At 42.9% G+C, this 23,896-nt stretch overlaps 1 long non-coding RNA gene across 1 annotated transcript in view; it reads left to right on the top strand.

Annotated features, from left to right (window-relative positions):
• The window catches only part of LOC142859176 (uncharacterized), a 376,470-nt gene that overhangs the window by 70,874 nt on the left and 281,700 nt on the right, over positions 1 to 23,896 (top strand). The window lies entirely within an intron of this gene.

The raw sequence follows: 23,896 nt of genomic DNA, 5'->3' as shown, positions 1-23,896 counted from the left end.
TTTTATCATAACTAAGAAAAACTGTAACTATCTGCCTTCAACTCCATCAAAGTTCACAGAAGGATATAATATTGTCTAAGTAATCATTAAATGCATTGTAAGCAACTTCTAAAACTCTAGAATTGACGGAGACATCTCGCTGCCTAGAGAGTCATCTAAAGTGCTTCTGTAAGGTTTGAGTATCCATCTTTAGTCTACAGGCCCATAATATCTGGCTGTCTTTTCCATGAAGCAGAAAATTTGAAAGACTATATTGCCTATATTGGCAGTTTGTCAGTCATTTTATTCCATGTTCTGCGAAATGTCTGACAGGCTCTGTCATGAAGCAGGAACCCTGAAGGACTGTCTCACCATTTTTAGACAAGTTCAGCAGTCATTTTTCTGTGGGTCCTGCATGTCCAATTCATGCAGCATAGCATCAAGCAGTTCATGCAAGAGCAGTTTCTTGCCCAAATGGCTAGCCTTGCCATACTGAAGGCAAATTCCATAATGAGTTTCTTCAATGACTAATAACCTACCTGATGTAGTTGGTGCTGCTAGAAGCAGAAATGTCTTACTGTTGAGAAAAGTCTAAGTTCTTAAAATATTTTAAGTGCCATATTCTGTTGGTGTTTGAAGTGTTGAAGATTATCTATCTAGCTGAAATGTATTCTGTATATCTAGTAAATGTAACTAACATGACTATAGATTTGACTATTATAAATGACTATCTATTAATCTGTAATTTTAAATTACACATTTAACTTTAAGTGAGCTGCACAAGCATGATAAGTTAAAAAGAGCAGAAATAAATATACATAGTCTAATGTAATCAGTCATGAGTTTGTATCAATAGTCCAAGATCCATACTAATGCAAAGTATACATAAAATATATTATATTACCCCTTTTTAAAAAAGAAATTGATTGTGACTATAAAGTATTTATACCCAACCCCTTTTAAATAAAAACAAGCATTTATAAACAATCATTTTGAGAATCTGGGTGTTGCTTGCTCCAAACTACTTCCTGCTGTTTGTGGGCTAAGTATTTTTAGAGTTCTTGGAGACATTCCAGGGGATCTTTTTCATCAACCCACATTAGCTTGGAAGGAATTCACAGATTCTAATCTTCTGTGGTAACAAAAGCAGAACCTCTTTTTTAAAAATATTGTATCCTTAGACTCAAATTTTGAAGTCAAGATACTTTTAAAATACATATGTTGGTTTAGCATTGCAGCCTCCAGAATCAATTTTTTTTCAGTTGTTAGCTCATTAGCAGTCAAAAAGATCCAATGAAAACACAATAATATACATAGTTTGGACTCTATGTGTATTTTATATCTTTACATGCCTTTTTATTCTCTATTACTTTTTAATATTTATTTTATCATCTTTACTCCTTTAATCTATGACTGTCTGTACTCTTTCTTCTCTCTCTCACCAAAGCCCATATACATTTATTCAGAGGTCTTTTTCACCTGAATCTGTCTTATTGTGTATCTGTAATCATTTTCTGACCAGGAGAACCTTTTTTTTTTTGTTCAAATCCTAAGCAGGTGTGGCTAGGACTAATACTAAGGCTTTGCCTGTAGGCTCTCCCAATTCAACAAGGCAGAGGTATATTTACCACCACTGCAAGCCATTCTTATCACCCCAGTACCATCAAGCAGTTTGTAACAAGCTGCTCACAGACCCCTTTTAAGTGCTGAACCTCCCAATAGAGCCAGAGCCATTTGTGATACTACTAGAAACCAGAAAGCCATTTCTTAAAGAAGGTGGGAATGCTTTTGCTATTTTTTTGCTGATAATGCTGAGTCAGGAGGCCCTCTCTTCAAGGAGTTGTGCCTCTACTTACCACGACCAAACAGAGTCAATCTAACAATTTGCAGCTACCAAGAGGCTCTAATGGACTCCCATTTTTGTTGGTCTAGAAGCTCTTTCTTCATGTTTTCTGAGGCTTTTTATGGATGCATATTGCCGAATATTTGGGTGTCACTTTGTAAATGAAGACTGCTCATTCATTTCTGGGCTACCCAAACCCAAATAATCAAGCAGAAACTATATAAATTGGCCAATAGCTTAGGCATATTGCTAGCTAGTGCCATGATTCTGCTGTTTTTCTCTCTGCATTCAGATTAGTTTTCTCTGCCTAGCTCTATTCTACCATGCTATAGGCCAAAGTAGCTTCTTTATTAATAAAATATATTCACAGAATGCAACGGAGAAGACCACAACATTAGTGATTGATGGGGAGGGACCAGCCACTTATGGTGGTGCTGCCTCTGAGCTGATGATCTTGGATTCTATAAGAAGGTGGATTAAGCAAGCCATGAAGAGCAAGCCATAAGCAGCACCTCTCCATGGCCTCTGCATCAGCTCCTGCCTCCAAGTTCCTACACTGACTTCCCTGGACGATGAACTGTAAAGTTGGAATATGAGCAAAATAAACACTTTCCTTTTTAAGATGCTTTTTTCCATGCCTTTTCACACATAAAATACATTCATTCCATACCAATAAGCCCCAAGTTTCATTTTGCTGACAATCCTTCACACAACCATTTATGTTGTAGACTTTATTATCTATCATTAATTTGGGAAAATATAAACTGGTAAAAATGTGTATAGTTCATGTATATGGATGATGGAAGGTTGTACACATGTCTATGGCTTAGATGAGAATTTATCTTTTCTCTGTCATAACTTGTTCTTATCCTGATATCTACAAAAGAATTGATGACAAATGAAGAAATGACAGGTCATGTTGACTCATCTCCAGAAGAAAATCAGGGAGACATTAAGAAAGAACCACATAAACAAAATTGGCATCTATAGAATCTTTCAAATTACAGAGGCATTATATGTCAAAGTTGACTGAAACTGTAGCTCAGTTGGTAGAATGCTTGCCTAGCGTGTACAGAGTTCCAGATTTAATTTTTAGCATTACATTAAATTAATGTGGTAGCACTAAATTACAGAAGCATTATAGGACAAAATTATCTGAGGATGTGGCTAAGTTGGTAGTCTTCACCCAGAATTCATGAAGTTCTGAGTTTTATCCTCAACATGGCAGTAAGTGGTTGTGATGGCACATTTGTACAATCCTGTCACTCTGAAAATGGAACAGGAATTTAATATTATTTTAAATACATAATTATCACATTTTCAGAAATAATGACTTCCCCCAAATATTTTCTATAAAAGAAATTTCAATTATCCAGAACCCCAAACCATCAACATCATCATGACTCAGTGACTAAGGATGACTCCACACATATGGTCCTCCTGATAGATCAGCAGGTCCTTAGGCTAATCTTGCACCATAATGGATTCCCTCTTTTAGAGACAATGTCTAATATAGATCTTATTGAACTTGGACTCACTTTATATCCAAGGATGACACTGAGCTTTTGGTCCCCCTGCCACCAACTCCCAGGTGCTGGAAATACAAGCTTGAACCACATGGCCATCTCAAGGAATGCTGAGGATGAAAACTAGGGTTTCATGTAAGCTATGTCAGTCAGAACTCTATCAACTTTGCTACATCCATTGTCTCCATAATTTCTGTTTTGTTGCTTTGTTTTGTTATGGAAAGAGTCTCACACTGTAGCCCTGTCTGGTTTGAACTTCTGGTCTTCCCAATTCTCAGGATTAGAGCTTTGTGACAACACAACCAGTTATTTGTTCTCAGTCTCACTTCAGCCTCAGAATGGCTTTTCACTTCTGAAGATGCTGGATTTGTAAGCTAACATCACCATGCCTGGCCTATATATTGGGTATTTTTTTAAATGATATACCTGAAATCTGATGAGCATTTGAGCTGGTAGCTTGTCTTAATTGGGAATCTAAATATTCTCCAAAGTTGTTCTTTGTTTTTCTTTTACTTTTCTTGAAAAGTCTTGGATTTATATTTAGAGTTCTTGAATCCTCCCACTAAAAAGGAGGATTTCCATGGCTCTGATGTTCTAAGAATATCTGAGGTTTTCCAATAGTTGGGAAACAATAACATATTGAGTTGATTTAAATTTATACTTGATTAACCATATCACAGTTGAAATACTGTCGTAGGAGGCTGCTTGTAGGTTCCCAGTTGCCAAGAACTGGAAAAACCACAGAGAAACTGTATTAATTAAATCACTGCTTGGCCGATTATCTCTAGTTTCTTATTGGCTACTTCTTACATCCTAAACTAAGCTGTCTTCACTAATCTGTGTATTACCATGTGACTATGGCTTACTGGCTAGGTTCTGTCATGTCTGTCTCTGGCATTAGCTACATGACTTCTCTTGGTTGCATCTTCTTTCTCCCAGCATTTATTTTAGTTTTACCTGCCTACTTCTATTCTGCCCTGCACAGGCCCAAGACAGTCCTTTATTAACCAATGGTATTCACAGCTTACAGAGGGGAGTCCAATATCAAATACATTTGGATGTTGGACTCTTTGTTTGTTTGTCTTAGACAAGGTCTCCTTCTGTATCCCAGGCTGATGTTCTAATCCACTGTGTGGCCTAAGAAAGAGGTTCTTAACCCGTATGTACTTCTATCAGTGGGTCAAGGCAATATATCTCCCCCAAAATGTGAAGATTATGACAGCTACTGTATGAAATGCAGTTCATGGCTCCCATGTGGAATCCTGCCTTAGAATAATGATGCAAGTTCAGAGCCAGATCACCTCGCTTGGCAGAACAAAGGTCCCAGGGTCATTCAAGTCTATTGTGGCACATTGCCAAGGTCAGAAAAGTACAGATGCAATGCCTGAAATCAACATGGTTTCCTGACCTTTGTCCTTCCTGAATCATTGAACTGTAACTCTGCTGCCAACATCAGACAGGCATTGGCCGAACTTCACATAAAAGGATGCTGCTTCCCCTCCCTTACACCATCTCTCTGTCCAGAAAAGAGAAGTGAAGTCTTATTAAGAAAGGGATGTCTAAGGAGAGGCATGGCCACTGTTGCTTCTCATCTTTGTTTTAGGAAAGCTGAGATTCAACATCAGCCATTGCCTATGTAATTTAGCAAGACCCTATGTCCAAATAAATCCTTAAAAGAGTAGGTGATACACCATAGTGGTAGAGCATGTGCCTGGTGCCTTAGTTACTTTTCTATTGCTATCAAGAGGCACCATCCTAATCCACAAGCATGAGACAGAGAGAAGAAGAGCTAACTGGAAATGAGTGGACATTTGAGATCTCAAAGCTCACCTCCACAACACACTTTCTATAAAGGCCACACCTCCTAATCTTTCCCAAACAGGGCCACAAACTAAAGACCAAGCATTCAAACATATGAGGCTATGGGATCATTCTCATTCAAACAACCATACCTGGACTCTGGAAATCAACAGTGAGGGGCTGGGGACTCAGTGGTCTAACATTAGTCTGGCATAAATGAGACCAAATTTAATCCTCATTACAGAGGGAGAAGCAGGGTAGTAGAGGAGTGAAGTATGATTTGTATGAAAATGTCATAATGAAATCCATTTTTGCATACACTATGAAAGTTAGGGAAAGTTGAAGAAAAGCTGGGTGAATGGTTCAGTCAGAAATGTTCCTGCCTCACAAGCACAAGGACTTAGTTTGAATCCTGAGCACCCACGTAAGGCTCTAGACATGAACATGGAGCATATATATAGAACCTCAAGATTTGGAGGGTGGAGCAGATAAAGACAGATCCCATTGACTAGTCTTAAATTAATTAATTGATTTAAGTGGTTAATGAAATGGAGAACAACTGAGGAAGTTACTAACATCACTGTCTGATCTCTGCACATAGGCAGTAGCACATTCACCACACACACACAGACACACACACACGCAAACATAGAAAACATTTTTTAAAGAGGAAAAATAATTAAAGGATTTTGTAAATATTTTAATAGTGTACACAGTCTGGCCACAAAGAAATGGTGATATAAGTCATGTGTATGTATCTTTGCTTTGGGGTTTCCCATTTGTAAGCCTTGGGACAGAAGACCAAGAGCAGAAATTCAGAACAATGAAACATTAGATGTTCATTATGGCATATTTAGGGAAACAAATGTAGCACTAAGCACATAAAAGTGTATGACCCAGTGGTGGGGCACATGCCTTTAATCTCAGCATGCAGAAGGCAGGGCCAGGTGGATCTCAGTGAATTACTGCCCAACATTAGTTGCAAAGTGAGTTCCAGGACAGTCAGGGTTACATAGTGAGACCATGTCTCAAAAAAGGTGAAAGTATAAATTTGTGCATTTTTCATACTGTGGATTAGCTTCATACATCTAGAAAGTCACTAGATAGTCCCCAGACTGTGGCTGCTAGCTTCCAGATCTTCTCTGAATGCTTTGAAGCCAGAGGTACCAACACAGCAATACCCTAGAGAAAATAACCTATAACCACAGCACGGTCCTGCACCTGAGGCTCAGAGATCATTGTGGAAGAGAAGGGGAAACAGGATAGGACTTCCAGCTGCTCTGCATTACTATTTGACAACCCGGAGGGAGGCACCCAACCTGTCAAATGAGGCAGCTGGGAAAGAAACACAAATGGCTCCCAGAGCTGCCATGGTGAACCAAGTGGAGGAGCAGATGGCGGCAGGCAATGGTGGTCGGCTGGCTGGGTGGATGATCAAAGTGGCAGCAGCAACCAGAAGGCAGGGGTGGAGAACCAAGCCCCATGAAGCTTCTGGAGAAGGTGAGCGGGAACTGATGGAAGCCCTTTGGACAGTTCGAGTACCAGCTTCTCTGCCACTGCACAGGTGGGTACACACTGACCTGACTGTAAACTAGTTTTCCTCCATCTCCCACTAGATGTTTGAGAGCGCTTCTCTGAACAGTACCATTTTTTACTTTATTTGCATACATATACATTCAGTCAATCAGAAACCAGATAGCCCTACAAATTTGGGTTAAGCTAAGTCTGGAGGGGTAAAGTCATTGAATGGTCAGAGAAGGAGGATTTTATACCCTATATCCTGGCCAGAGTCTGGCTTTTGGGCAGGTTCCTGGCTCCTGGCTGAGGGCTGAGCTCCATTAAGAAGAAACAGTGTGATGAAGACTCACAGAGACAGACAAGTCAGAGGATTGCTGCTCTGAAGCTTCTGTCTAAGCAGAGAGCCTGCTCGGGATCCCACGACTTCAGCCTGTGGGACTCGAACTGTAGACACGGGCTATGGAGCACATTCCTGCCTCTGAGATTCTATCCCTTGGCTGAAGATGAGAATTCATTCCCGAGGCTGACTGTAGCCCTTGAGACTGCCCAGGGACAGAAGACCAGGAGTGCAGAGATATGGTGCTCACAGTGTCTCATGGTGTGTGTCCTTCTGCCATCATGGGGTCTCGATGTTTACTTTCTCCTTTAAATGCTTGTTCCCACTATGTAAATAGAGTCCCCTTGTTGTCCAGTCATTGTCTGCTCACTCCATCCTTAGGAAGAGAATTGACCACCTCACAGCCTACAAAAGACATCCTCTCATTTTAAACAAAGAGTTTGGAAGGCAGAGCTTTATCAGAGCACATAGGTTGTTAGCCTGCTCTAAGCAATTCTATCATCAGCAAACTCGGTGCCGTTGGGCGATGCAGGAAAGGTGGTAGAAACATGAGCAATGCTGGACTTGGTTTCTGAGATGAGAGGTCTCTTTTGTACCATGCTGGCCTTGAATTTGCTTTGTAGCCAAAAATGGTCTAGAACCGATCCTCAACTGATCCTCCTGCCTCCACCTGCTGGAATGACAGGTGGGCACCAGCACCAAGTCTATGATGAGCTCAGTATTGAACCTGGGCTTCACACATGCTGAGCAAGCACTCTACCAATGGAGCTACAGCCCCTTCCTTAAACCTCTTTCTTAAATAATCAGTAAGTTGACAAATGTGCATGTGAACAAAGATTCCAAATTACAGGATACATCTCAAATTACAGCAAACTCCACTTCCCAAATGCGATAATTGAAGTTGTATGCCACGGCATACAGAAATGATGTCATTTTAGATACCAAAGTCTTTTTTTTTAATATGTAAAGTTTCATTTACCATTTTTTCATGGATTATCCACCAGTGACAAAACTGAATGTCTTCCCTACACACACCTGCAAATGTTGGAAACTTCTAGAAGTTTTGTAGTTTGGACTTCCATTTTGGTTTGTGATGCATTGTGAGTCCACGTTTGCATTGGTAACGTGCACAAATCAAAGTTCCTTCTTTGGAATAGTCATATCCAATCTATCAGCAATATGTTTCAAACTGTAATTTCTCCTACAGATTGTTTTTTTAACTGTTAAAGGTCATTTTAATGTGTGTGCTGGTCAATGTCTTTCACTGAAGTGAAGATGTCAAGGATTGAGCCAGGGTGCTCAGAACATCTTAACAAAAACATTATGTAGATTAAAACCAGCCATCTCATGGCCTCAGTCAGAAAAGAGGAAGAAGAGACTTGGCTCTCACTACTTAATCACAGTGGGCAACAAGAAATATGAAGTCCTGCCTTAAAGGTTCCATCACCTCCTAGTATCACCATACCGGGGACAAAGCCTTTATTAAACAGGCTGTGTAGCTATTTTCTGTAACTTGAAACATTCTCTCCTGGAAAGAGGAAGGAAACACAGGAATCTATGAAGACACAAGGCTCAAAAAAGTCAAAAAATTACAAAACTCACAAATACCTCTCTAAAGGATGGAAGCAATAAGCAGCGCTGATGGGGAGGGAGGTACTCTCTGGTGTAGCTGCCTGCAAGTTGTGCATGGAGTGCCAAGGAGGTAGCTTAGATGAGCCATTGCCCATGCTGGGGTGGGTTTGGGGGTGTTCCGCTGTCTTTCAGTTACATGTGCTCTTCTGAGCTACCCCCCAATAAAATCATTGGCTCACCAAGCTACAAGGTTAAAAAATGTTGTTCATGTGGTGCCAATAGACATCTGTTCATGATCCCTAGGAGAAGGCTCACAACGAAGGTGACAACTCCAGAATACACTATAGCCAGAAGGAAGCAGTGTCCTCTGCAGAGTCCTATAGGCATCTCCCAGGAGAGGGATGAGTTTCCTCTATTGTTCACTGTAGAACTTATTGGGTCTCTGGTGTAGTTGTAATGAGCAGTATTGTAGTGGGAATCTAGTAGAGTCATTGTGTCTAAACATTAGAATGTAACAGTTGTTTCTCTTTGTATCTAGTAACAATAGAATGTAGTAGTTGGAAGTCCTTAGACCTTTAAAAAACCATAATCTGGAACAGTGATTGCTTTTCATGATTTATAGAGTTGTTTTTCTGAGGGAGTTTTCCATATGTTGCATGACTTTGGTGACAAGACAATCCTGGCACACCTTAGAATCTTGAATTATTGGGTACTGCCTAAAGGACTAAAATTTTAGGAGCCTGATGGTTTCCTTCAGTGAACACACCGAATACATCAAGAGGGTATTGAAATGATGATTTGTTTTACCTATAAAACAACCTTTGTGTAACACTCAATAAACATGCTTTGGAAGACCGGTTTGACATTCGGTCCATCAGAGACTGGACCTGCTTTCTGCTAAAGAGTCTAAATTGCATTCACCTGCTTTTGATATCCCACTGACTACAGAACACCCATATGCATGGGAACTGCTTGTATCTATAATCTAACATTTTAGTTTGTATCATGATTACAGACATTGTTGGATAAAAGTCTAAAAGCACATTATTTGTCCCTTATGTTCTTTTCCCCCCTTTCTCTTATGCTGTCTTATTTTGACTTAAGTATTTCTCATTGTTCTATTTTGTACCTTATTCTACTAACTATATTCCTTATTATGCTGGCAATGTTACTCCTTTAAGGTACAAAGTATAAACTTCCACCTTAACAGATGTCTTTATGGCTCTATTTGGCTTACTAGCTGCTCGTTCTTTTCATTATTGCTTTGGCGATCATAGTATACACATTTAACTTATCACAACCGGCATTCTAGTGATGTATCCCACATGACACATGAGAACCCTACTGTAGAAGAGAACATCCTGGATTCTCGGGCTATTCAGTTCATACATTTTACTTCCATACATATTATAAACTTCATGCAGAGATAGGGTCAGAAAGAAGGCTCAGAAGTGAAGAGCACTTGCTGATCTCCCAAAGGACCTGAGTTTGATTCCCAGCACCTACTTCATGTCTCACAACTACTTTTACCTCCAGTCCCAGTGGCATGCATGTGGCACACAAATGTACATGCAGGCAACATTCATATACATATAATTGAAGCTTTTAAGAACCAGACTTCTCCATTCATAAGTGCATCTCTCACCCCTCATCAAAGAAGCTCCTTTTTGCAATAATCTGAGATCATTACAGAAAGACAAAACTAGTTGAGCGTAGAGATCAGCTCACTGTGGGCTACCAGTGGCCAGTAAATAAACTTAAAAAATAACCAAACAAATTCCCTGAGGTTCCAGGAACATCACAGAAACACTGTAAGAGCAGGAAGACCAGACAGCTGCTTCAAGATAATCTCCTTTAGAAGAAGTGGAGGAAGAAGAGGAGGAGGGAGAGGAAGCGATTTTTAGATTTCATCTGACTCCAGCCGGAATTGTCAACATTATTAAAGCAGATGAGAGCAGATGATGGCAAGGATTCAGGACATGAGGTAGACTACTCACGGCTGATGGGAGTGTAAACTGGTACAGCCACTATGGAAATCACTGTGGAGGTTCCTCAACAAGCTGAAAGTGGATCTGCCACAAGACTCCAGCTCCACCAACATGGGCATGTCCCCAGGACACAGCATCTTACTACAGAGATACTTGCTGATCCAGGTCTGTTGCTGCTTTATTCATAACAGCTGGAAGTCAGAAATAGCCAAGATGCACATCGAGTGATGAGTGGATAAGGAATATGTGGTTCATATACAGTGGAATTCTAATTGGCTGTAGAGAAACATGAAGCTACAAAATGATCAGGGAATTATATGGATCCAGAAATGATCATCCAGGGCAAGGTAATGCAGGCCCAGAAAGACATTGCATGTTTTCTCTTCCATGTGGCTTTTACACTTTCAATATGGGTGTTTTGTTTAGAACACCACAGAGGTTAAGTAGCTGGTAAGGGACAGTGTGGGGGATCTTTCAGGGATGGGGACATAGCACATGGTGCTATAAGAAGTAAGTGGGAATTAGAACAAGAGGATTAAATGGGGAAGGGGTGACAGCACAGAGTAGAGGGGAATGAGAGGAAGGATAACCAACACTGAAGGACTTTTGAAAAGCCACACAGAATCCTACTAGTGTGGAAGTGTCCTAAGACATATTCATGGGTTATAGGGGTTTAAATGGCATTGCCATATAAGGAGGAAGACAACACCCAAACAGGCATCATATGCCACCCTTAAAACCACCAGCTCAAGAAGAGGCTACGTCTTCTCCAGCTGGCCCATTGGGTCCCATAGACTGTCCCACCCCAAACATCAGAGTCTTTTTCCAATGCCGTTCGTTGCCTTTCACAACTTGACAGTAAACCCATATTGCTGAAGACACCACATTCTCGTGGTTAAGAAGAACATGAAGCAATGTAGCTGGTACTCATCCAGAAGCCTTACTCATCCAGAACACTTACTAGTGTTCACAGTGCTAGAAGGTGCTATGCGTGCTACTGGAGGAGAAGAGCAACCATCAGTCTCACCCAGCTATGAGCCCTGTGAGGTACAGTAATGATCTACTTGCGAGATATGCCCACTGGCACAATAGTGGTATGAATGTCAGGGGTAACCAAACACATTTTTTAAAATTTGGATTTAAGGCCAACTTTGCACATGTGCATGTCCGTGTGTGTGTGTATGTGTGTGTGTGTGTGTGTGTGTGTGTGTGTGTTATCTTTCTCCTTTACCTCTCTTCTGGAACAACCATAGACACAGATGAGAAAAACAGAGAGAAGGTCCGACTGTAACTTGGGATCCAGAGGAGGATGCAGAACAGGTAGAGAAGACAGTAAAGTAGGGATCTGATAACACAGGAACACAGCTGTTAGGAGACATGTCTCCATGGACTCCTTCATCTCTCTGACTGAGGTGGTCACTCTCTCCCTGTCTTGTTCTGCCTTTATCCTTCCATGTCTGAGTGCCTTTTTCTACCCCTTGGGGCATGGTGTTCTCTGTTGTTCTTTTCTCTCCACTCCTCCCACCACAGCCCCACCTTTCTTCTCTCCTCTGCATCTATGTCCTTCCTCAATCCTCTGAGCTCAAGGAACTGAGCTGCTTCTAATGTGTAACTGTGGACTAGCAGGAAGGGGTCTGTCTCCTTCATCAAGATAAGCCTGCATCCTGTCCTTCTTAGTGGGACTAGCGCCCTAACTCCTGGTTGTGTGGCCAATGCGTTCACATTTTCTCTATTAAAATGAGCAAACAGCAGCTTGCAGTGGTAAACAAACCTGTTCGTGACAGTCCTGATTTGGGCTGGGCTGGAGAAAACAAAGCTTAAGAGAGAGGTATGCTGTATCTGAGTCCAAAAGTCAGTGCTTCTACAAACTGGTATACACAAACTCCTCTGACCCCATGGGGAAGGACCAGAAGTACACTAGACCTTTACACACTCATGAGCTGGCAAGATGCCACCATGAACTTTTATGAACCCATGATCTTCCTCTTACTGGGTAGGGCAGGTTCACATTCCACGCCCAGGGGGCATGATGGGAAAGCATCACATCTTTTGCACAGAATATACTTAGTCATCTACTGATCTTATGGTGTTGCTGCCCCAACCAGTCTTGAAAGGTTTTTAAAAAGCAGAAAGAGGACACAGATTTGGGTGGTTAGAGAAGGGCCTTGGTTCTAGGAGGAGGTGGTATGAACGTGATCAAATTGTATGGAATGAAAATCTCAAAGAACTACTTTTTCAAGTGAGGAAAATACCTAAGGTGCTGCTATCCTCCGACATTTCTCGGTGGACACAGTAAAGCACAGAGTGGCTGATACCCTGCTCTGGGCCACTGTAGTCCAGAAGTAAAGTCGGGTGTCAGCCCTGATCAGTCTGGCTCAGAGCCTGCTAAAGGAGAATGTGAGACAGACAGACAGACAGACAGACAGACAGACAAAGGACAGTGAGAGGTGAGGAGAGAGGGTTCTAGGGGCTCCATGGGTTTGATTAAAAAAAACCAACAGACAGGGCTAGTGACAATACACTGATATCTTTACTAGGAATGTGGCCATTGTTTCTTATAAACTGTATACTTTTCAGATAATCATCTCACACCCATATAGTCCAAGCATATATGCCTTTATAACCTTACAAACTGTATAGACCTTTATATTTTTTAGATGCTCAGAATTCAAGTCGACTCATAATATAAGCATTTTGTCCTTTTATTAACAGTTATAGGAGCAGTTAGACTGCAGTTTTTATTTACCAACCATAGATGTGATGCTGACAGTTTTTAATAAACATGTTTGGACTTCTCTATGAAAGTCTGAATAGCTAAGAGCTTTAGCCTTGTTATTTCATAGGAGGCCAATCATATAGAATCTTGTAATGCAGAGGGCTGCAATATGATGATTAATTATTATCTTGTGTTTAGGACAAAACGCCCTCAGTATTTCAAGAACTGAGGATGAGGCGTGGAGCCAGAAATTGATCATACAATAAATTTTTTTTCTCAAGGGAGTAACACATAATTCCCTGGTGCAATGAAAATGGAAATCACATACACATGCACACACACACACAAACACACACACAGATCTCCGCCATGTCTGGGTCTCTCAAATCTTTTATTTTTTTATTACAGTTTATACACTCAAGCAAAATCTTCTAAGCAGTATAAAAATAATGCAATTATATTCTATTTTTCGAGTAAAGAATTACAACAAATACAAGTAAACAACAGCATGTTTCTCATTTCCTTTACACGACTAAACCCTTTATATATTATATGTGAAAAGCAAGCTGAGTGGGGGTGGCACACACCTTTAGTACCAGCAATTGGCAGGCAGGATCAGTTGGATCTCTGAGAATTCAAGACAACCTGGTCTACAGAGTGAGTTACAGGTCAGCCATGGCTACACAGAGAAACCCTGTATTGAAGAAAAGAAAGGCAATGATTTCCAAAGATCTGCATACATTTATATCTAAGCAGCTAGTTATACATTAACAGAGCATAAGTGAGCACGGTATTTTTCTTAGCCAGTTCTTTACTGGCAGGCTGCATTTTAGGGTTACTAAGAAAGGACCAATCATTTTATAATTTATCTCAAATGGTAATTTTATAAAAAAAGTCTCAACAGAATCAAAAATCAACATTCTTGATTAGGAAAAACCACCATTTCGTTTATCAACAGTATTTTTATTAAATCATATCAGAAAACTGAGAGATAAAATGGGTACAAAGAATAAATCATCACCTGTGATCAAGGCACATCAGCCAGCAATAGCCGGGCTGCCATTGTTTTGTTCCCAAAATTCAAAGAGTATCTTACTCAACTATATGCCTTTCTAAACATTAAAGTTTCCCCCCAAGATTTTCTGCATCAAAACCATTAACATAAACATTTTTGAAAAGTTTTTACATCCCAATAAATCTCTCCACTCATGCAATAATCTGAATCAGACCAAATCAAACCGAATTAGAAAAAGGCCAGGTTTACTGGATGCCAGCATTTCTAGGTAGCCCCCCAGGCCCTCAGAGAGAAGATGGAGAAGGAAGATTGAAAAGCCACGTTTGTTTTCAGGGTGGGGAGGGAGGAGCAGTTTAAATACCTCATGGGAGGGTTCTTCCCTTTTCCTCTTCAGTGGTCCTGTTGGTTTTCTGTTCTCTCCCTAGGGCCACCCGAGAGCACAGGTGCCCAATTAAACCTGGATATCTTTTAACGTGGTCTGATTCGGTCTGATTAGGATTATATGTGTTGGCAGAGAGGCTCGTTTTTAGGAATATTCCTAACGTTTTGGAGATACCACTGGGGGATGGGGTACGTATTTGTTCCAGGGGCTCAAGGCCACATGTAGGAAAATGCTCTTATTGGGAGTGTTCTCTGCCGAGCTAAAATTGGCTTCCAGGCTAGATAGGCTTTGTCTCAGTAAGTTCCCCTTGCTTTTGCTCTATGTAAACAGGGCTTAGGGATCCATTCACATCTATGTTTGTTGATTTTGGGGCTTTCTGTTGAAGTCACAATCGTGCCCAAAGTCTTATTCAAGTAGCTAAGCCGGGCTTAGCTGAGGTGAAGATTGCATGGCCAGTATGCACATCATTCAATTTTCACAGCTCCGTTTGGCTCAAGAGATGTCCCAGTAAAAGCACTGCGACAGAACTGAGCCCCACAATTAGACATGGACTTTTAAAATGGGTTCTTGCAATTCAAAGCCAGATCCGTTATTGCCCTTGGGGTGCCTCCTACAAAATATTTATAATTTGGGACTGTCTGATATAATCTGTCCCAAAAGGCTAATTTCTTTATGCGTTAGATTTGGCCTCATTACAACCTTGACAATGGGATGTGATGCGTACCAGAGGGAATTCTTGAGTTTTCCATCCTCCAGGACCTAGAAAATTATTGCCACTGTGGGGATAAATGGACAGAACTCTCATATATCCATGAATCTGGGCACTGCACCCTCACCCTTCTCTCAGTAGCCAGTGTCTTGCAAAACTGGTTCTGATAGCCAGAGTCACTGTGCCTCTGGATTCCTGACCATCTGGGAACTGGGACCTTGAAAGCTCTGCCAGGACTGTGCAGCCTGGTACAATGGCCTCTCCCCCACTCCCTCAACCCCTTACTACCCAACCCCCTCCTGTGGAACAACATTCTCCACATTCCTCCCCTTCCTGCCCCTGCCTACTCACTCCCCAGCCAAACTAAAAGTTCAAGGTTAACTTCTTCCCTACCTACCTTACTCCCCTCCTCTCCCTCACTACCCCCTCTCACCTCAACCTACTTCTTAGACCCCCTCTACACACTGGACTAATCCCTCCCAATCCTCACTCATCTCCTCTCACACCAGATCTCAGAATAACCCTGTATTTCTTGGTCCTCTCTGGAAGACAGTGGGAGCCTATGGGATTATTAAAGTCCATGTTCCCTTCTCTCTTCCAGATCTCTCTCAAATAGAAAAGCCGTTAGATTCCTTCTCTGCTAATCCTTCTGTGTATAGTAAGGAGTTTCAGGAGTTTCGCTATCTGTCCCAGGCCTATGATCTAACTTGGCATGACTTCTATGTCATCTAGGCTTCTACTCTGACTCCTGAAGAGAGTAGAATTCAGGCAGTAGGCATACAGTATACAAACCAGATTCACCTAGTAGACAGTGCAGTCCCTGTGGGGAAACTGGCCATGCCAGCCACAGACTCTTACTGGGATTATCAACATGGCCAAAACGGCCAACAGAGGTAGGACATCATGGTCCACCTCTCCTTAAAGGTATGGAGATGGTCTCAGAGAAAGTAGTTAATTTTGTCAAACTTTGAGAGATCACACAGCTATCTAATGAAATCCAGGTATTTTTTTAAACTGATAACAAGATTCCATGGTCCAATATATTAGACCAGACCCAGCCTCCCTAGCAGGAGCCACCGTCCTGGCTACCTATTTTATTTCTCAATCAACACCAGTTTTATGATGTTTAAAAAATGCTGCAAGGTCCCCGGCGGCAGTAGGCAGGCAGTGGGCTCTGAGAGCAGCCAGTCCCAGGCAGAGATGGCTGCCAGTCTCCGAGCAATGGGTCTCTGACCAGGAGAGTCGCCGGCCAGCCATGTGGTGCTGGGCTGGTCCAGGCAACACTGAGTCCCCGGAAGGTGCAGTTTCCCAGTGGCAAGTGGCTGGGCAGGTGAGCGGCTGGGAAACATGTGGACAGACACATCAAACAGAATAGAATTGGATATTTATTACTTAGAGGGGGAGGGAGGAGAAGGAGAAAAGAAAGGAGAGAGACAGAGCTCGCACCAAAAGGAACAGTGAGAATTTAAGATGGCGAAAGGAAGGCAGGGGTCGCTGGGAGTGGGCATGGCTTGTCTCTTAAAGAGACGAAAACTATAACATTCCCAGCTCTTTTTTATAATAAAATGCAAGAAATTAGATACCACAGGTTGATGGAATTGGGGCGACGGATTCTCAAGACTGCTTCTGGCTTATTTGTGGGTGTCGTCTTTGGGGAGGGAACCTGGGAAGGCTGGGTGTTGGTCACATGCTGCCATAGCTGGTCTCTTTGTTTCTGTCAGGTGTTTGTGGCATGGAAATGTTTGGAGTCTCTTATACCTGTTTAAGGTATTGGCAGAACAAAGAACAAAGCTAAATTATGGGGGAAAAAATTTTAGGACCAGGGAATTGAGGGGGTATCTGACCTGTTTAAGGTGGATCCTTTAATTTGGCTCCCTTGAACTCACAAGAATTTTTTGGGTTTGTGGAAACAGAAGTTTTATTACATAATGACTGTGAAAAATTTTTGTACAATGAAAAGTATTTTTAAGACCATGGAAGGCAGCATAAGAGAGCAATTTTAAAACTGGCAAAACCTCTCAGCTATCAAACTATCAGAGATCTTTGAGAAGGATAAGATTTTACTTGAGTTACTGATTAAAAATGACAGAGTACTTACTTGGTTAGCACCCAGAGCTACTCTTTTTTGGGTCCTCCATGGTCACTGAAGGTTGCACTTGACCTTTGCTGTTTAGCAGAGGGCCTGCCAGGCTCTAGAAGACCCTGTGGGCTAAAAAAATCTGTAGGAAAACAGGCCTACCTTGACCTGAGCAGCTAGGCTGTCGATTCCAGCGATTCTATCCATGTCTGGAGATCTTTAGTTTAGATGAAAGACGGTTTTGCCTAATGGTCAGCACTTGGCAGTCGAAAACAACTGCAGATAGATGCTGTAGTGTGCCCATTTGTCTTCTATCTTCTTTGGAGGAAGCAGAGTGCTGTTGCTAGGAGCCAACCTGTCTCTTTTTGTTATGAAATTTTTTTTAATAATTAAATATTTAAATATCAGATTCCCCAGATCTCTGAGCAGTTGAGGGCTGTTTATGAGGTATAGGTGCAGTATAGAATCTGTCTGGAAGGTTGTGTTTGAGTCTGACTGTATTGGCTCTTACCAGGTAAGATTTATACTCATAAAAGGACAGAAAGAAGAAACTGCTTGTAATAGAAGGTTAATGGCAGAAGTGACAATATTAGGGAACAGCTTAATATATTTTAAATGAGGGTTGGATTAAATATAAGGCACTTTTGTAAGAGACTTAAAAGTACATACCAGTTTAAAACATAAGACTTATAATTTTGTAGTCTGAAATGAGATGTAATGAGCAATTATTATACACAGAAAGAGCAAACAGGAATTGGACAACATGGATGCTTTTGATGGGCCCTATCAAAGGCATGCCACTGCGCCAAACACATGTAACAGAGTTAACAAGAGGATTTTAGTGAAACAGGGGGACAAGGCAGGGTATATTAAATAAAAATGGGAGAGCTTGGTCACGTGACCTGGCTCTCAGCCAAGATGGTGGCAAAGTCACCTGACCCCAGTCAAAATGGTGGCAGCCATGTGTTGTCACAATTTTTGAGCTGTAAGGATTTTAAGCTTAATGAGAAGGACCTAAAGGTGTGATCTGCCCTGTTGCTGAGCCACCATGCCACAACACAAGCTGCAGAGGGGAGCAAAAGGCTGAAACTGAAAAAAAACTGCACCATGCCACAGCTAGAATTGAAAAAGCTGGCTGGAATTTAAAAAAAAAAAGCCGGGGATCTGCCCTGGGAGGTTGCTATCCAGAGCCAAAATCATGAAAACCCGAGAAACAGTGGCACCCAAGGCCTATAATGGAAACTAGTGTGAATTGGTGTAAATATCCAGGACTCATGGATGAGCATCCTAGGACCATGAGTGGGGTGTTATGGCCTGGCTGGATCCCATCATTTGGGGTGACTCAAAAAGCAGAGAAGCTGGGGCCACTCTGAGCAGAGTTTATGATGAGGGAAGAGAAAAAGGAAAGAGAAGAAATGGAAAAAAAGATAAAGAAATCAGGGGACCCCGGGTACCTAGTCAAATGCACTGTATGAGGAGTGTGTAGTGCTAATGCATGGGCTGACTCACCCCGGGGTCAGTCCAAACACGGTTCTGGTAAAGAGAAGCAACCATAGAAGAATAGGGGGAGACTCACCAATTGAAGCCAGGAAGCCGGTGGTGGGAGTGGAAAGAAAACCCTGGCTCAGGATCCTGGCCCTGGGAGGAGTTTTGGGCAGGAGCGCCTACCTGAGTGGCATGGTACCAATTTTATGCTACAAGATCCCCAGTGGCAGTAGGCAGGCAGTGGGCCCTTAAGATCCCCAAGCAGGGCCCAGCCATGTGGTGAGTGGCTGGGCAGGCAACAGTGAGTCCCCATAAGGTGCAATTTCCAAATGGCAAGCGAATGGGAAGGCGAGCGGCTGGGAGACACATGGACAGACACATCAAACAGAATAGAATTGGATATTTATTACTTAGAGGAGAGAGAGAGAGAGAGTGGGGGGGAAGAAGGAGAAGAGAAAGGAGAGAGACAGAGAAGGGAGCAGGAGAGAGGGAAGCACGTGTGCGGCCAAAGGGAACAGTGAGAATCTAAGATGGCGAGAGGAGGGCAGGGGTCACAGGGAGTAGGCGTGGCTTGTCTCTTAAAGAGACAAAAATCATAACAACCAGATATTAGAAAAATGTTTAAAAAATGCTGAGGAAGATCCCCAAATCCCCATACAAGGATTAGTGAAAATGGCCTTTAAAGTTTTTAATGCCCTAGAAGAAACAGCTGAGTCCTCCTGACAGACAAGGCTGCAACAGGCGGCAACACTCTACACCCAAGCCTTAGCAGCTGCCCTAAGGCCACTGGGACTCCCAGAAGGGGAACAAGGGAAGTCAACCATGATGGAGCTCAGCCTAAGTAAAGCTTGCCAGCAGCTGCATCAAATGTGGTCTAAATGGCCATTTGGCACGATATTGCCCTGGGCCTCCTACGAGGCCATGCCCTCTCTGCCAGCAACCTGGACACTGGAAATCACAATTCCCTCATGCAGGCTCATTTATAATGCCATGCCACAGAGGTCCAACCTCACCAACAACAGCAAGTGAGACTGTGCCAGCCTTTGAACTTCTCAGCCTTAGGGAAGATTGACACAACCCAGACTTGGTGACTCCCATACCCATCTCTGAGCCTAAGGTAAAGATGCAGGTAGCAGGCAAGTCCATTGCTTTTCTTTTGGACACAGGAGCTACCTACTCTGTTTTAACATCTCATTTAGGCCATATGTTCCCCTCACCAATTTCAGTCATGGGATTAGATGGGACCTGTTCCTCCCCACTTAAAACTCTGCCACTGCATTCTTGCAGGGCATTTTTTCTGTCATTCTTTCCTAGTCATACCTGCTTGCCCTGCACCTCTACTTGGGTGAGATATTCTCAGCCACTTCAGGGCCTCAGTCACTTTGGCTCCCACACACTCTCCTGAGTCACATGTTCTTCTCACTTTAATAGCCTCACAGGTTCCTATACCAGACTGTTCTGTCCCTACTCTCCCTGATCCAGCAGATCCTCAAGTATGGGACACTTCTATTCCTGTGATTGCTACTCACCACCAGCCAGCCCTAGTTTGCCCTAAAGACTCTTCATCCTTCCCTTCCAAACCCCAGTTTCCTATTTCTGAAACTCACCGCTGAGACCTTAAGCCTATTATCCATCTCCTACCTCAAGGACTTTTGATTCCTATTGACTCACTCCGCATCACTCCAATCCTTCCCATGCTTAAGCCCTATGGTGCTGACCACTTGGTTCAAGACCTCTGCCTCATAAATGAGGCAGTTGTTCCAGTTCACCCAATGGTTAACAACCTATATAATCTCCTGTCTAATGTCCCTCCTGCCTTCTTTACTGTCCCTTTAGAACCTGACTCATACTTCCTCTTTGCCTTCACCCGGGAGGATCCTGACTCCTGGTCCTCAAGACAGCTTACATGGACTGTTCTTCCTCAGGGTTTTTGGGACAGCTCCTATTTCTTTTCCAAGATTTGGATAAGGATATCTCAAACTTTGATCCAGGTCCCAGCACAGTCCCCCAGTATGTTGATTATCTCCTTCTCTGCAATCCTACATTGTCTTTGTCCCAACAGGCCACCTCTGCACTCCTGAACTTCCTCAGATCCCTGGGATATCGAGTCTGGCCAACTAAGGCTCAGCTATGCTTTCCTACAGTGGTATATTTGAGTGTTCAAGTTAGCCCGGGGTCTAAGACCCTCACCTCTGACAGGGTCCAGGCTCTGTGGGATTTAGAGCCCCAAACCACAGGTGCTCAAATCCTCTCATTTTTTGTGCGTTCTAGAGATCTTACACCACTGGATCCCTGACTTTGCCATTACAGCCAAGCCTCTGTACCAGGCAACCAGAGAGACACCCACAGGGGCTCTCACCCACCCGGCCATCTTCCACCACCACTTCTCTCTACTGTGAGATGCTCTTCTAACAGTCCCTGCTCTTGTTCTTCCAGACCCCATGAAGGTCATCATCTCTTTACAGATGAGAGGTCAGGAGTGGCCACAGGAGTTCTAAGATAACAGGTTAGGCATTCGAATCAAGCTGTTGCCTTTTTATCCAAACAGCTGGACCTCACCATCTGTGAAGGGCAACCATGCCTGAGAACCCTGGCAGCAGCAGCAGAACTCACTTGGAAAGCTCTCAAGATCACCTTGTCCAGGTCAATCATGGTATATTCCAACCACCGCCTCTCAGACCTTCTGAGACACTTCTCTGTCTCTCTCTCTGTCTCTGTCTGTCTGTCTGTCTCTCTCCTTGGGCCTTCATGAGTCCAGGTTTTTCACTTACTGTTTCTAGAAAGCAATAAAATTACTTTGGCTTACAGCCCTGCCCTAAACCCCACAACTCTCCTTCCTGTTTCCTCCCTATCTGGTACCTTCTTTCACCATTGCTCAGAGGCTGTAAGGCTTTAACCTCACCATGGCCAGGTTGTTTACACCAGCCACTTACAGATTTCCCAACTCACCCTGTTTGTTGATGGAAGTTACCTCATAGACAAATCACTTCCACTAACACAGTTGAAGCCAGCCACCTGCCAATGGAAACCTCCTCAAAAAAGGCCAAAATAATTGCCTTGACTAGGGCACACTAAATAGCCAAGGGACAAAGGGGTAATAGCTATACTGACTCTAAATATGTCTTCTTAATAGGCCATACTCATTCTGCACTCTGGAAGAAAAGGGGGTTCCTTACAACCAAGGGCACTCCCATAGTTAAAGAACCCCTTATAGCAAACCTCTTGGAGATCCTCCAGCTCCCTGGAGAAAGTAGCCATTATTCACTATTGGGGACACCAGTGCTCCAAGCACCCAGTGGCTTTAGGCAATGCCAAGACTGACTCAGTGGCCCCGGTTCTGGCCTCCAGCTCCTCTGATTCCACAGAACATATATTGTTCTTAACTCCCTCCTATCAGCTCTGTTACCAATCAAAAGACAGGAATGAGCTCATATAAAGGGAAGGGACAAAAACAAAGGGTGGATGGATCTATTTAACTATCCATCTCATCCTTCCTCAAGACCAGGCATTGTCAATCATTTCAGACATCTACCAGACCTTACACGTAGGCCACAAAGCACTGTTCCACTCCTGGGAGCTCCTCTTCTTGGAGTCATCCATCTTTGAGATCATATTTCACAGGTTCACTATTCCCGCTAGGCATGTGCCCAGGAAAACCCACAGGAGGCTCTCCACATATGTCAGTCTATACACAGCTTTGTGAACACCAACTGGTTGAAGATTGGCAGGTTGATTTTACCCATATGCTGACTCCTAACAAACTTCGTTATCTCCTAACACTTTTGGATACTTTTACAGGATGGATAGAAGCATTTCCAGCCTCTAGGGAAATGGCAGATGTGGTGACTCAGGTACTCCTGGACCACATCATTCCTCAGTTTGGTGTACCATGGACCATCCAGATGGACAATGGGCCAGGCTTCACTTCCAAGGTCATAGAGCTTATGTCAGAAGCTCTCAACATCTCCTGGAAATTCCGCATCCCCTATCATCCACATCCTTGGGAAAGGTGGAGAGGGCCAATGGACTCATCAAACAACAGCTAATCAAGCTCTCCATTAAACTCAGGTTAACTTGGCCCTCCTTTCTCCCCACTGCCCTTAATCGCCTCAGGGCCACTCCACATTCCCTTATGGGTCTGAGCCCTTTTGAGCTGCTTTATGGAAGGGCCTTTCTCCTTAACTATCACCTCCCTGTCCAAACTACTCCAATGGCAGGGTGTCTCCCCTACCTCTCCCTTCTTACGTCCCCTCTCTGTTCACATGCTGACTCTTATCTCCCTGTCCCCACACCAGTGGACTCTAATGCTCTTAAATCTGCCTTGCTCTCCCCAATGGACAGAGTACTCCTCAAACAGCTAGCACCTAGGTCATGCACCCAGGGCTCCATGCAGATAGGTGCACACTTTACAATCTGAACATGCCTTCACTTCACACATCTCCTCTTCTTCAGTTGCTGTGGATGTTGCTGGTTACCCATTGAGTGACAACATCCTCAGAAACACAGAGAAACTAAAGTAATCTCCACTCCTTTAGAAATCTGACATCTGGGAGCTTTCTTGTCTCTGTGTTCTAGACCACTGGTCTATTCTGAGAATCCACCCATACTGATTCTTGGCCCATGGTGTAATCTCTGACCTTAGCAGGGTATACAAAGAGCTGGTGATAGTGAATCTTTCACTCAGTGAACTTAGTGAATGTACAAATTTGGGATGCTAGAAATTAGAGCACTCAAATATCATGGAGCAGATGATATTGGATATGGAAAACTGAAAGAGGGGGACTGGGTTCCAAAAGTGTCATGGTCAGGTGGAAGCTGGGACCATAGATTATTTCTCTGAACCACCATGGATGTGTGGGAATAAAGACTCAACTCACATGGCTTTATGGTGGGGGAGGAGATTCTCAGAGATCCTTCATGAAATCAAGGGTTCACATCCTGAAAAATTC

Source organism: Microtus pennsylvanicus, chromosome 1, assembly GCF_037038515.1.
Source record: "Microtus pennsylvanicus isolate mMicPen1 chromosome 1, mMicPen1.hap1, whole genome shotgun sequence".
NCBI classification, from domain to species: Eukaryota; Metazoa; Chordata; class Mammalia; order Rodentia; family Cricetidae; genus Microtus; species Microtus pennsylvanicus.
The sequence above is the reverse complement of the archived record's forward strand: the minus strand, read 5'-3'. Positions and strand labels throughout refer to the sequence as shown.